We start from the raw sequence: 11,863 nt of genomic DNA on the forward strand, positions 1-11,863 counted from the left end.
TCTATTGACTGAAAAGATGTCCAGTATATTTGTATGGGTATTTGGAGTTGCCATAGTGTGTTCGGATTTAGTTTATATTGATTTGAGCCTCGTCAGCTATATTTGAACTGCTGCTTGTGATTTGTTGAATTATGCCTAGTTGACACTTCTGTGGATTGTTTATGATTACCGTAACTTCGTCTTTGAGTCATTTTTTCTTTTATAAGTATTTTAAATTTTTGGTATTCATATTTACGCGGAGGTCTCCAGATCCTGAGGTTTATTTTTAAGTATTTTAAATCAATTTTCCACTGTAAATTTAAATTAAATCAATACGTTTGATAATTAATTGTAATTATAGTATACAGATCTCACATCACACTGAAATTTTATTTTAATCAGTTGAGTTCTTATTAAGTCAATCAGTATTCAGTATGCGGAAGTAGGCTTATTGAAACTCGATGAACAAATGACTTAACAAGAAAATCAGTTTGGGTCTGTTGAATCGTAGTAAGGTAGCTGGACTTAAAAGTAAATAAGCATATAGTTGTTTTTAGATTGTTTGGAGATTTCAATACTCTTACGTCACCTCTTTTTCTTCACAAAATGTTTACACTAGAAGACGTTAATTACAAGCAGTTTGAAATCACGAACTTCAGTAGAATTTAACAATATCTAACTGAAACTCTTAGTAAACTTCAATATAAACTGATTTGATAGTAAGATTTTTTACTCTCTATAACACGGATTTCACAAGGAATTTGTAATCACAAATTTGATCCTTAAATGATCAAATAATGATTTATTAGCGTGTGTTGGTTATTTTAGTTTGGCTCGCAGAGAACTTCTTCGGAGAAGATCATTTGGTTTTCAACAATTCAGAGATAGATGGTGTAAATGTGTAATCTTCAGTGCTTGTTTGACTTATCTATTTATAGTTTAATCTGAAACGGTAATCTTTTCAAAAAAAATATATTCGTTTCCAAATATAGATGTTGTTGTTGTTGTGTCATCGTCCTTTCTGACATGTTTTGACAGTGCGTCGAAACATGATATTTGTTAAGATTCAGTGACTGTTGGTACGGAAAGTTTTATCGCTATTTCAGCTGGTCTCTGATCCTTAATCACTGGTTATACTAATTCTTTAGGGAATGTATGGATTTGGACTAACTTATCAACTTAGATAGATTGTCAATTGGGATTCATCAATCAACCTTGAATCAGTTTGGCTATCAGTATCTTTTATGATGCTTTATTAGTTTGGCTTTATAATCAGTTAGGTTTTTTAGAAAATTTCTTCTTATGAAAATTCAATTTTCTTTCTTGAATTCAGTTCGGTTAAACTCTTTAATTATCCGTTGGATCAACAGCATTGTTCAATCATTAAAACTTAAAATTAGAGCTGTCAAAACGGGTCAGACCCGTCGGGCCAACCCGCCCCGACACGAAAATAAACAAGGCAAGTTGCCATTTTGGCAGCCCGTTTTGAGGTGGGTCTAAACAGGTTGGCCCATTTGGGCTGTGGGTTTTGGCGGGGCGGGGCGCCCAATTACTTAAAAAAATTATTAAGATATTTGATTTAGTATTGACTGTTTGAGCAAATCCAAAGCTAAAATTTAAAATTCTAATTAGGTCTCAACTTTGAACTCACAAATCATAATCCCTTGCTCAAAAGCGCAGCCTCTAATTTGCCCTCACCACCACATCGGCTGTCTTCTCTCGCCAGTCACCATCGGCTGAAAAGGTAATCACGTTGACCCATTTTTGTTGTTGATGATAATTAGTTTTAGTTAACACAAGGAATTCATTGAATAAGAAAAATGTTGTATGTATTGATTTTAGACTTTTAATGACTTTTATAGAGTTTTAAAGCCTAGATATATTCAAACTAGACTTTATATACTCTATAAAAGTTTAGTGATATTCAATGTAAACTTTTGTAAAATTTTAAAAATTCATGTGGTATTCAAACTTGACTTTTAAAAATTCTACAAAAGTCTATAGGTATTCAAAATGTCCATAAACTATAAATGACTCTATGAAATTCTATTAAATACAAGAATTATAGTCTAAGGTACAACAATAAAATGTCAAAAAAAGTCTTTGATTCAACCTAAAGATTTGGAGGTACATTTAATTGAAAAATCTCTCAAACTCACATACTCAATACAAACACTAAAATTTTCATTCTTTTCTCATCTATTTATTTTTCCTTTTATTTGTACTTTTTAAAAACATATTTTTTTTTATAGCTAATGAAGTTTAAAATCAAAATTATTAATATCGTTCATTTTATTTTTGGAGTTCCAGTCACAAAACTTCATAAAATTTAAAATTATATTTATTAAAATTTTAAAAAAAATATTAAACTGCATAATTAAAAATTTATAATATTTTATTAACATAAAAATTAAAAATAATNAGTTACCCTAATTACAAATATTTTGTCATACTTATTATTTATTTTCAAGTAAAATAATTGTTTTTTTATTTTTTATTTGAAATATTGTTCGTATATTACATGACTATTTATATTTTTGTAGTTTTCAAAGATTATGTATATTATTAATTAGTTAATTAACTCTACAAATATGATTTGATGGGTATATATTTTTAATTGGATAGTGGATATTCAAATCGACGCCAATTCTTGGCTTCTTTTCGAGATGTACATTATCATCTTCAAGAATTCACAGTTAAATGTCGTCACTTTGAAGATGCTAAAGAGTTGTTCAATCTTCGTCATGCTTCTTTGAGGAATGCTATTGAGTGGACATTTGGTATATTTAAATCACGGTTCAAAATGTTCAAGACGACTCCTTCATTTCCATATACGACCCAAACAGAGCTTGTGTTGGCTTGTACTGGATTACACAATTTTCTTCAAAAAAAGTGTCGATTTGATGAATTTCAAATTGAACCAAATAATGAAGCTCAATTGTCTTCATATACACAAGTTTATGAATGTAACAACTTTGATAAGTTATTTAATACTCAAGAACAACAACGAGCAAATGCTAATACATGGAGGGATATCATAACCAATAGAATGTGGACCGGAAATTGTCAATAATGATTAGATTTTTTTTTATAAAATACTACTCATTATTTTGATTGTTCCTTTAATAAAATTTTATTATGAACTTATAAAAATATTGTTCATTAATATGTTGAATTGACATAAAGAATCGAAATTTTGATTTCAATAAATTGGATAGTTCATTTGTCGTTTTTCACAAATTAAATTGATTTAACATTTAAGTAAGTAAAATTCATTTACATTCATAAATAAAAAATAATTTAAAATTGAATAGGTTATCTATGTCCAATAATTATTTTAAAAAAATTAATAAAAAATAAATCACAATTATAATTTATAAAATTCACATAATTCTATGAAAAAGTTTACAAAAGTCTACAAAAATCTTGAAAAAAAAAGTATATAAGAGTCTATGAAATTTGTTTTACAATTCTATGAGATTCTATAAAATTCAATAAAAATCCATCAACTACACAAAAGTCCATCATTTAAAAAAAAAGTCATTAAAAATCTTTAAAAATATAGAATGAATACCCCCTTGGATTACATGATTGTTTTATAAAAAGATGTTTCCAACACTTCCATGTAGTTGTATGAAACAGTGAATTTTTTTTTTAGGAAGAAGATGGATGCACATACATAGAGAATGAAACATTGAAGTTTTTTTTAAAGAAGATTTGAAAACCTAGAAGAAGATGGTTGCACATACATAGGGAATGAAACATTGAAATTTTTTTTTAAGAAGATTTTCAAATCATACGTGATCAACTTTTAAAATTAAAAGTTATCAATATAGATCCTTAATATTTTTTCCTTTTTTTTATTTTATTTTTTTAATCGATGGGTATATTTTTACTAAACAATAAATTGGCAAACGTATATTAATCGAATATTTGTAAAAAATTAAAAATAAAACCATACTCAGACAACAGAAAGATAGAAGCAATGTGAGATGTTCGGACATATTTGCTATGATTTAAATTTTTTTTTCGAAATGAAATTTTATAGTATTTTTAAAAGTGTTTTTAAACATAAATGTACAATAATGACAGAACAAATAGATAATTCTTTTGGTAACTTCTATTTCCATGAGTTTGATCCAAAATGTTTTAAATTTTCTTTATTTTGTCATACAAAATGAAGAAGATGTTGACTGCACATACGTAGGGAATAAAATTATCTTGTTTGGGCCAAAATAATTAAATTAGAAGCCTAATTTAATTATTTAATTAGAAGCCCAATTCAATTAGAAGTCCATCAAGTACAACGAATTAATTTTAAAAAAAAAAACTGATCACGAAGCGCTGAAAAGATAGAAGATCATGGGAGAGAGGTGGAGATCGTGGCATGAAAAGCGGGGAACATGGGTTATGGGGGAGTGGAGAAGAACCGCACTTTACAGTACAGAAATAGAGGAGATCGGCTAAAACAGAGACACAGAACTCAACTCTCTACACACAGACAAATCTGCAAAATACTCTCTGCAGAATTTTCAATATTCAAGCACTAGTTTTTTTTAAGCATTCCAGTATATTTCTAGCATTCTAGGATTTGTCATTTCAGATTTCAGCAACAAATTATTATATTTTTCAAGTTTTGATGAATTCCTACAGTTTTGTAAATTCAAAATCATGTCAGGGGTTTATTATTCAAATTCCATTAGTTTTCTTCATTTTGGCGTTATAGTTATTTTAGGAGATTAGAACTGACGGTCGAATTTAGAATTCACGTCGCTTGAATATTTAGAAGTTAGATTTTATCATTTTCACACAAATCGGTGCATCTTCGCACCTGGCACGCCCGCAAATACCAAATATTGTGCAAACATATTTTTGGCACGCCCGGTGGGACCTCACTATGCCGCCAAGAAGAAAAGAAAACGTCAGTCAGGAGAGCGTGGAGTCTCTGGCTAATCAAGAGGGAACTCAAGCTCCACAGCCAGAGCAACCTACTGTTGAACCACAGGCTGAAGAAGTAGATCTGCAGATTCCTACTACATACGATCAAGTCTCAAACAAGGTGATGGAAGAATTGACTGCTATAAAGATTGAGGAAATCTCACTAGCCTTGTCTAAGGCAATGGCTGACTGTTTGAAGACCATGTTGTGTAAACCGAGTCAGTCTCTTCGAGGAGAGCAAAATACAACTGTCAAAGAGACTGGTCAGGGAAGCAACCAAGTCCATGAATTCGACCAGGGAATTGGAAACTCAAAGGCTGGCGATCCTCGTCGCCCGGAGTACACTCTCCCAAATCAGCCAGAAAGAAGGTATACACCACCTCACAAGAGAGAAGAAACCTTAGGAGGAAGAGCTCAGCCATATTCACGTGTTCATGAAGTGGAGAGCTCAAAACAACCAACTGCCCAAGTCTACAGCGTGACAAATCCTCTGTATCAACCAGGAGCCTATGAAGATATGTCACACATAGATCATCAGGGAGCTGATGGAAGTTTCCCAGGATGGAATGCTGGTTACATTACAGGAGCTCAGACTCGGGGGGCAAACTATTATCACCATCCATTCCCCAACAGAAATGCAGCAATGATCGATCCTGATATGGTGAGGGAAACTGTTCAAGAGCTGTATGGGCTGGCTTTGAGACAGATCGGCCGCCCAGAAGTCCACAAGCCCTATCCAGAATACATAGACGTGAATAACCCATATCCAAGGAGTTATAGAGTTCATGATTTCAGCCTATTCTCTGGAGAGGATGGCCAGTCCAGCATCGAACACATAGCCAGGTTTACCATCCAGTGCGGGGAATTGGCCAACTTGGAGAACTTCAACAATCTGAAGTTGCGGCTATTCTCAAATTCTCTCAGAGGGACTACATTTGCGTGGTATGCCTCGCTCCCCAGAAATTCCGTGATGAGTTGGCAAGAGATGGAAAGACACTTTCACATCCAATTCTATAGAATAGATCCAGAAGTGTGTATTGTCGATTTATCCAGGGTCACCCAAAAGAAAGGGGAATATGTGGAGTCTTTTATTGACAGGTTAAAAAAGATGAAGAACAGGTGCAAGGTGTTCCTGCCTGAGACCGAGGTCGTGAAGATGGCACAAAAAGGGCTGGACTTTGAATTAAGGAAGAAATTCCAAGGTATGGAATTCAGGGATTTCTTTGAGCTGGCCGCCAAAGTTGCTGAATACGAAGAATTGTTGCGAGAGGAGTCGTACAAGAAGAGAACCGCTATGGGGTCATATTATCAAGATGTGGAAGAAGTTGTGTTAGCAGCAATTCGATCAGCTGGTTCTTGCACAGTTCCTCTGTTAAAAAAGAAACCGGCAGAAGTCGAGAAAAAAAGTAGCTCCCAACTCCCCAAGGATATGCAGTATACATTTGATGTGTCAAAGACCGAGGAAGTTTTCGATTGCTTGGTAAAGGAAAAATTCATCACCTTTCCACCTGACCACAGGATGCCACCAACAGAAGAGCTGAAGGGTCGAGAGTATTGTAAGTACCACAATTCCTACAATCATGCTACTAAATCTTGTTGGGCGTTCAAGAACATTTTGCAAGACAGAATTAACAAGGGAGTCGTGAAATTCCCTAACAAACAAGAGTCCATGGCAGTGGATGATGACCCTTTTCTCCCAGCAGCTTCGGTTAATGTGAATGTGACAGATTTGAGAGATCTTCTCAACAAGAAAAGAAACCGATCCTTTGCAGTGAAAGACCGAGTAATTAAGAAATACTGGATCCCTAACGGTCAATTGTTCGAGGCTAATGGAAGGCATACTACTGATCAAGTAAGAACAGTTCAACAACGTTTCCCCAGAGATGTTGGTGAATCCGCGGCCTATAGGCCGAGGAGCCAACGTTTCTTCGAGAAGTCAGTGCCTGAGAATCAATGGTTCAGAGGGGAGTCATCTCGCAATCAGCACCAAAAGTACTCGTACAGGAGAAATGCGTATGAAGTTGAGTCGCGAAGGATGGAAGTCAAGAAAAAGTCAGCTGATCAAGATAGGGGGCGGCGTGCATATGAAATCTCAAAAGGAAAAATGATTGAGAGCAAGGGAACAAGGCCCAGGTACGTTCGGCCGGCTAGGTGCGAGATCAGTGAGTCTTGGAGAGTGGCCCAACACAAAAAGTTCCTTAGGCCACCGACTAGGACTCAGAAGAGACGACTGTTTAGAAAAAGAGCTGTTGCAAGGAGAGAAGAGTCAGCTAAATTGAGAAGAGAACCCACAATTGATGTTCCAATCACCAGGGATCAGGTGGGGAGTAAGTCTAAGTTTGGAAGATCGGCTACTGAGGATAAGGTTGTAGACGATGATGATGATCTGTTAAGTGAAGAGGATGATCAAAGAGGAAAAACAATCAATTTTTGCATTGGGGAGTTTCACATCACTGTGGATTGTGCCACGGGCGTGGTGATACTACCAGAGAGATTCAAAATGATGGAAGAAGAGAATGGGGAGTTGATGTCTAAGGAATCAATGCAAGAGGAATATCGTTCAGATAAACTCCCTGAAGAGAGTTCAAGAGTGATTATAAAGGAAGATCACCCAAGTAAACCTAAACAAATGATACTTGAGAAACCTACACCGGCCATGACCAAGCACATAAGGCCGTTGTACATCAAAGCCCACGTGAATGGGAAACCAGTGTCTAGAATTTTATTGACAATGGTTCAGCTATGAATGTTCTTCCACTAAGAATGTTAAAAAGTCTGGGCGAAACCGAGGAGGACTTGATTCTCTCAGAAGTTTCGGTTGCTGCATTTACAGGGGAAACCACCAAAACCGTTGGAATATTCCCCGCTGATGTTACAGTGTGGAGTATGTCATCTTTGTGTGCATTTTTTGTGGTAAACTCGTCCGCCAACTTCCAAGCGTTGTTGGGCAGGGATTGGATCCATGCAAACCAGTGTATCCCATCCTCAATGCACCAAATTTTGTTATTCTAGAAAGGGGACGATGTGGAGGTTGTGGAAGCAGATGGACAGCCCCTCCAGGCAAGTGCGAGTGCAGTTGAGGCCAGGTCTTACAATGGGGATTTTGGGCCCATCAGAATTCGTAGCAATAGTAGGAAAGAAAGCCCAGTGTACATGCAAACGCCAACTCCAAGCTCGGTGTTGGAAAGAATCCTCAAACCTACAATTATCGTGCCGTCTAGGCCGATAATTCAACCACTGATTGAGGAGGTTGAAGATTGAGTTGAATCAAAAGGGAAAGGAGGTAGCTGCCACCTCTATATGGAAGGCGCATGTGCAGCAATTACTGAACAAATTAGAGGAAGATGAAGCATGGGACAACTATGGAACTGAGATTGTCCAAGAAGAAGAGTACGAAGAAGATGAACTCCAAGTTGATGAATTGTTGATGGCGCCATCTCAAATGGAAGATGGCCAACATGAAGTGCAAGACCCGTTGGAAGATATTAACTTGGGGGAGCCTGAGAATCCAAAAGTAGTATATGTGAGTAAGCTACTGGAAGAGTAGTTGAAGCAAGATCTGATCAGTGTGCTGAAAGAATACAAAGATTGTTTTGCATGGACTTATGATGGCATGCCAGGGTTGGACCAGAAATTGGTCGAACATCGACTTCCACCAAAAAAAGGTTTCAGACCATTTCAACAACCATCTCGTCGTATGTCAAAAGAAGTCGAGTTGAAAGTGAAAGAAGAAGTAGAAAAAGCTAGCGAGTGAGGCGAACAGAAAGGCTGATATCCAGCGGAGAGTTGGCCTTTGGGGCCACTTTTGTATGGGTTTAGTTCTTTATTTCAAGATGTCATGTGATATAGGCATTAGGGCCACTGAAATAAATATCTGTTTTTTATTATTCAACAATAAGATTGATTGGAGAAAGTGGGACAATAAGCCACTTTCATTATTTTGAAGGCCCTTTGTTTCAGTACGGAGTCGGCCTTATGGCCACTTATTATATATGCATTCGGTCGATATTTCTAATGTTCTTATTGTACGAGAAATCATGGTGAAGTAGACCGAACCCCATTATATTAATTGGTTGTTTGCATGTGCAGCGACAACCATGAAGTAGGCCTTCCGGCCACTTGGAATATGGCAAGAGAGAAATACCCCGAGCGGGGAGTTGACCTCACCGAGTGAAATAACGAGTAATAAAGGAAGAACACAAGAGAACAAGGGCGTTATGCGAACCCCAAGAGGACCCAGAAGTTGACTCTGGAAGAAAAATAGGCTAACCAGCCATGAGTTTATTTGAAGTAGGCCTTAGGGCCACTAATGTAAATATTTGTTGGTTATGATTCAAAAACGAAAGCGATCAATTAAAGTTGGCCAGTAGGCCACTTTTATCATATTGGATTCATTTTGTTTCAATAGGGAATCAGGGGAGGAGATAATGGCGAGCGGAGAGTTTTAAGCCAACTTATGGTTTTGCTCGAAGCTATTGAAGTGAGTTGGGTCAAGTGGATTAAGAATGAATAGAAACTCTTTCCCAACCTCCAATACACAACATTACATGTTACAAACCCATCTTTACTCCACATCCATCATCCAACAACCACAACACCAAACCAACAGTCAACAAATATAAAGCGGAGCCACCGCATGCAAGAACAGTAAGTAAACGTGTATGCGGGAAAGGGATCCGACTGAAGTGCAAATGCATATACGTGTATGCGGGAAAGGGGCCCGACTGAAGTGCAAATGCATATACGTGTATGTGGGGAAGGAATCCGACTGAAGTGCAATGCATAATGTTAGGGGCGAGGGAATCGTCTTGATTGGATGCAGCACATAAGAGCACGTAAGAGTTGAGAGTTACCTGTGTTTCAAAAAGCTCCAAATGACACCAAAGCTTAAGTGTCGAACGCACTGGAGAACTGAGGCCAATCCATGGCCAACTCTCAGTCAGTGTCACCTGCCGTCAATGAGCTTACCAACACCAACATATAGAAGCAGGAAACAAATGTGATAACGATGATACACACAAGGATATGCAATCGGGGAATATTCAACTAACAGAGCAAGACAACAGAAAAATAGATAGCCGTGAAGAAATGAGAGTCTTTACCGATCTTCGACAATAACCATTGACCTTGGAGAAGTTCTGGACCTAATTGGTGGTTGGCTGGAAATCAACACACCTACAACAAAGATAATGATATATCAGACTCTCCTATCAGACACGATGCGGGAAAGCCAGATAATGGCTTATGAAGCTCGCATACATTGCTTCCACGAGGTAAATGCATCAAAATAGCCAATGTCATATCTAATTTAGTGGGTGCAAGAGATGAAGACAAGGGAGTGGCCGAGACCGAGACCGAGACATGAATAAACTTAAAAATAATATGTTTATGAGATTCAAAAACAACAGCTTACTTCCAAAACAGAGACATTCGTTCATTTCATCTCCCTCCCTCCTACCCTATTCAATCATGAAAGCTCCCCAATAGTTTTGAGTTGGTCTGTGGTAGCAAGAACCTTGATTTAATCAAGAGCGAATTCCCTTCTAGAAAAAAAAAAATCTTTTTTGCTAGAGTGGTTAATGGCAAGAACATCTGGGCTAATGATCTGGATGCATCTCTCATAACCCTGCAGTCTTTTGAAGGTATTGTGGGAAAGGATAAGCTTGTTGTGTCCACCTTCTCCTCCCTTCTTCACACTGCTGTGGATCTTGTGAATGAACCTAAGCTGGACCAAGAAATTAAATCCTGGCTCACATTTACTGCGCAAAAAATTGTTGAAGTTGATGCTTTGGCAAATAAACTGGCCGGAAAGAAGGACGAGGCATTCTTCTCTGCTAATTCTGCTACTCAGGCTTCCAAGAATCCTCTCCAAGAGTGAATAATGAAGCTGTCCAAAAGGCTACTAACAAGCGTAATTGGAAGTGCAAAAATTTCAGTACCCATGACCATTGTTGTATCTGGAATAGGAAAAATGTTTGTTGGGGGAGCTTATTAATACAACAAGATGATAATGTCAGAGAGAAAAAAGCACATATGACGATGTGGAGTTCTTCTGAGTTGGGTGATGAAGTAACTTGGAAACTTTGAGATTTGTCTTTCACATTAAATGGAATTTGAAGATTACAGAGTATGGATTCAGAAAAATGAAATTTCCGACAAGATTTTGGAGGCTATTCTGCGAAGAAGAAGATTAAAGCGGGCTTTTGAAATTTTGAATTTGGCTTCACTGAAGACTTGATTTTGTTTTGGGCTTTTTCTGCTTATGGGCCATATTAGTAAGAAATGAAGTAAAAGAATAACATACAAGCATTTTGGCCCACGGGCCAATGCTTGCGGGGGGCAATTGTTTGGGCCAAAATAATTAAATTAGAAGCCTAATTTAATTATTTAATTAGAAGCCCAATTCAATTAGAAGTTAATTAGAAGCCCATCAAGTACAACGAATTAATTTTCAAAAAAAAAAAAACTGATCAGGAAGCGCTGAAAAGATAGAAGATCATGGGAGGAGAGGTGGAGATCGTGGCGTGAAAAGCGGGGAACATGGGTTATGGGAGAATGGAGAAGAACCGCACTTTACAGTACAGAAATAGAGGAGATCAGCTAAAACAGAGACACAGAACTCAACTCTCTACACACAGACAAATCTGCAAAATACTCTCTGCAAAATTTTCAATATTCAAGCACTAGTTTTTTTTAAGCATTCCAGTATATTTCTAGCATTCTAGGATTTGTCATTTCAGATTTCAGCAACAAATTATTATATTTTTCAAGTTTTGATGAATTCCTACAGTTTTGTAAATTCAAAATCATGTCAGGGGTTTATTCTTCAAATTCCATTAGTTTTCTTCATTTTGGCGTTATAGTTATTTTAGGAGATTAGAACTGACGGTCGAATTTAAAATTCACGTCGCTTGAATATTTAGAAGTTAGATTTTATCATTTTCAC

This window comes from Primulina huaijiensis, chromosome 10 (genome assembly GCF_012295235.1).
Source record: "Primulina huaijiensis isolate GDHJ02 chromosome 10, ASM1229523v2, whole genome shotgun sequence".
Lineage (NCBI taxonomy): Eukaryota > Viridiplantae > Streptophyta > Magnoliopsida > Lamiales > Gesneriaceae > Primulina > Primulina huaijiensis.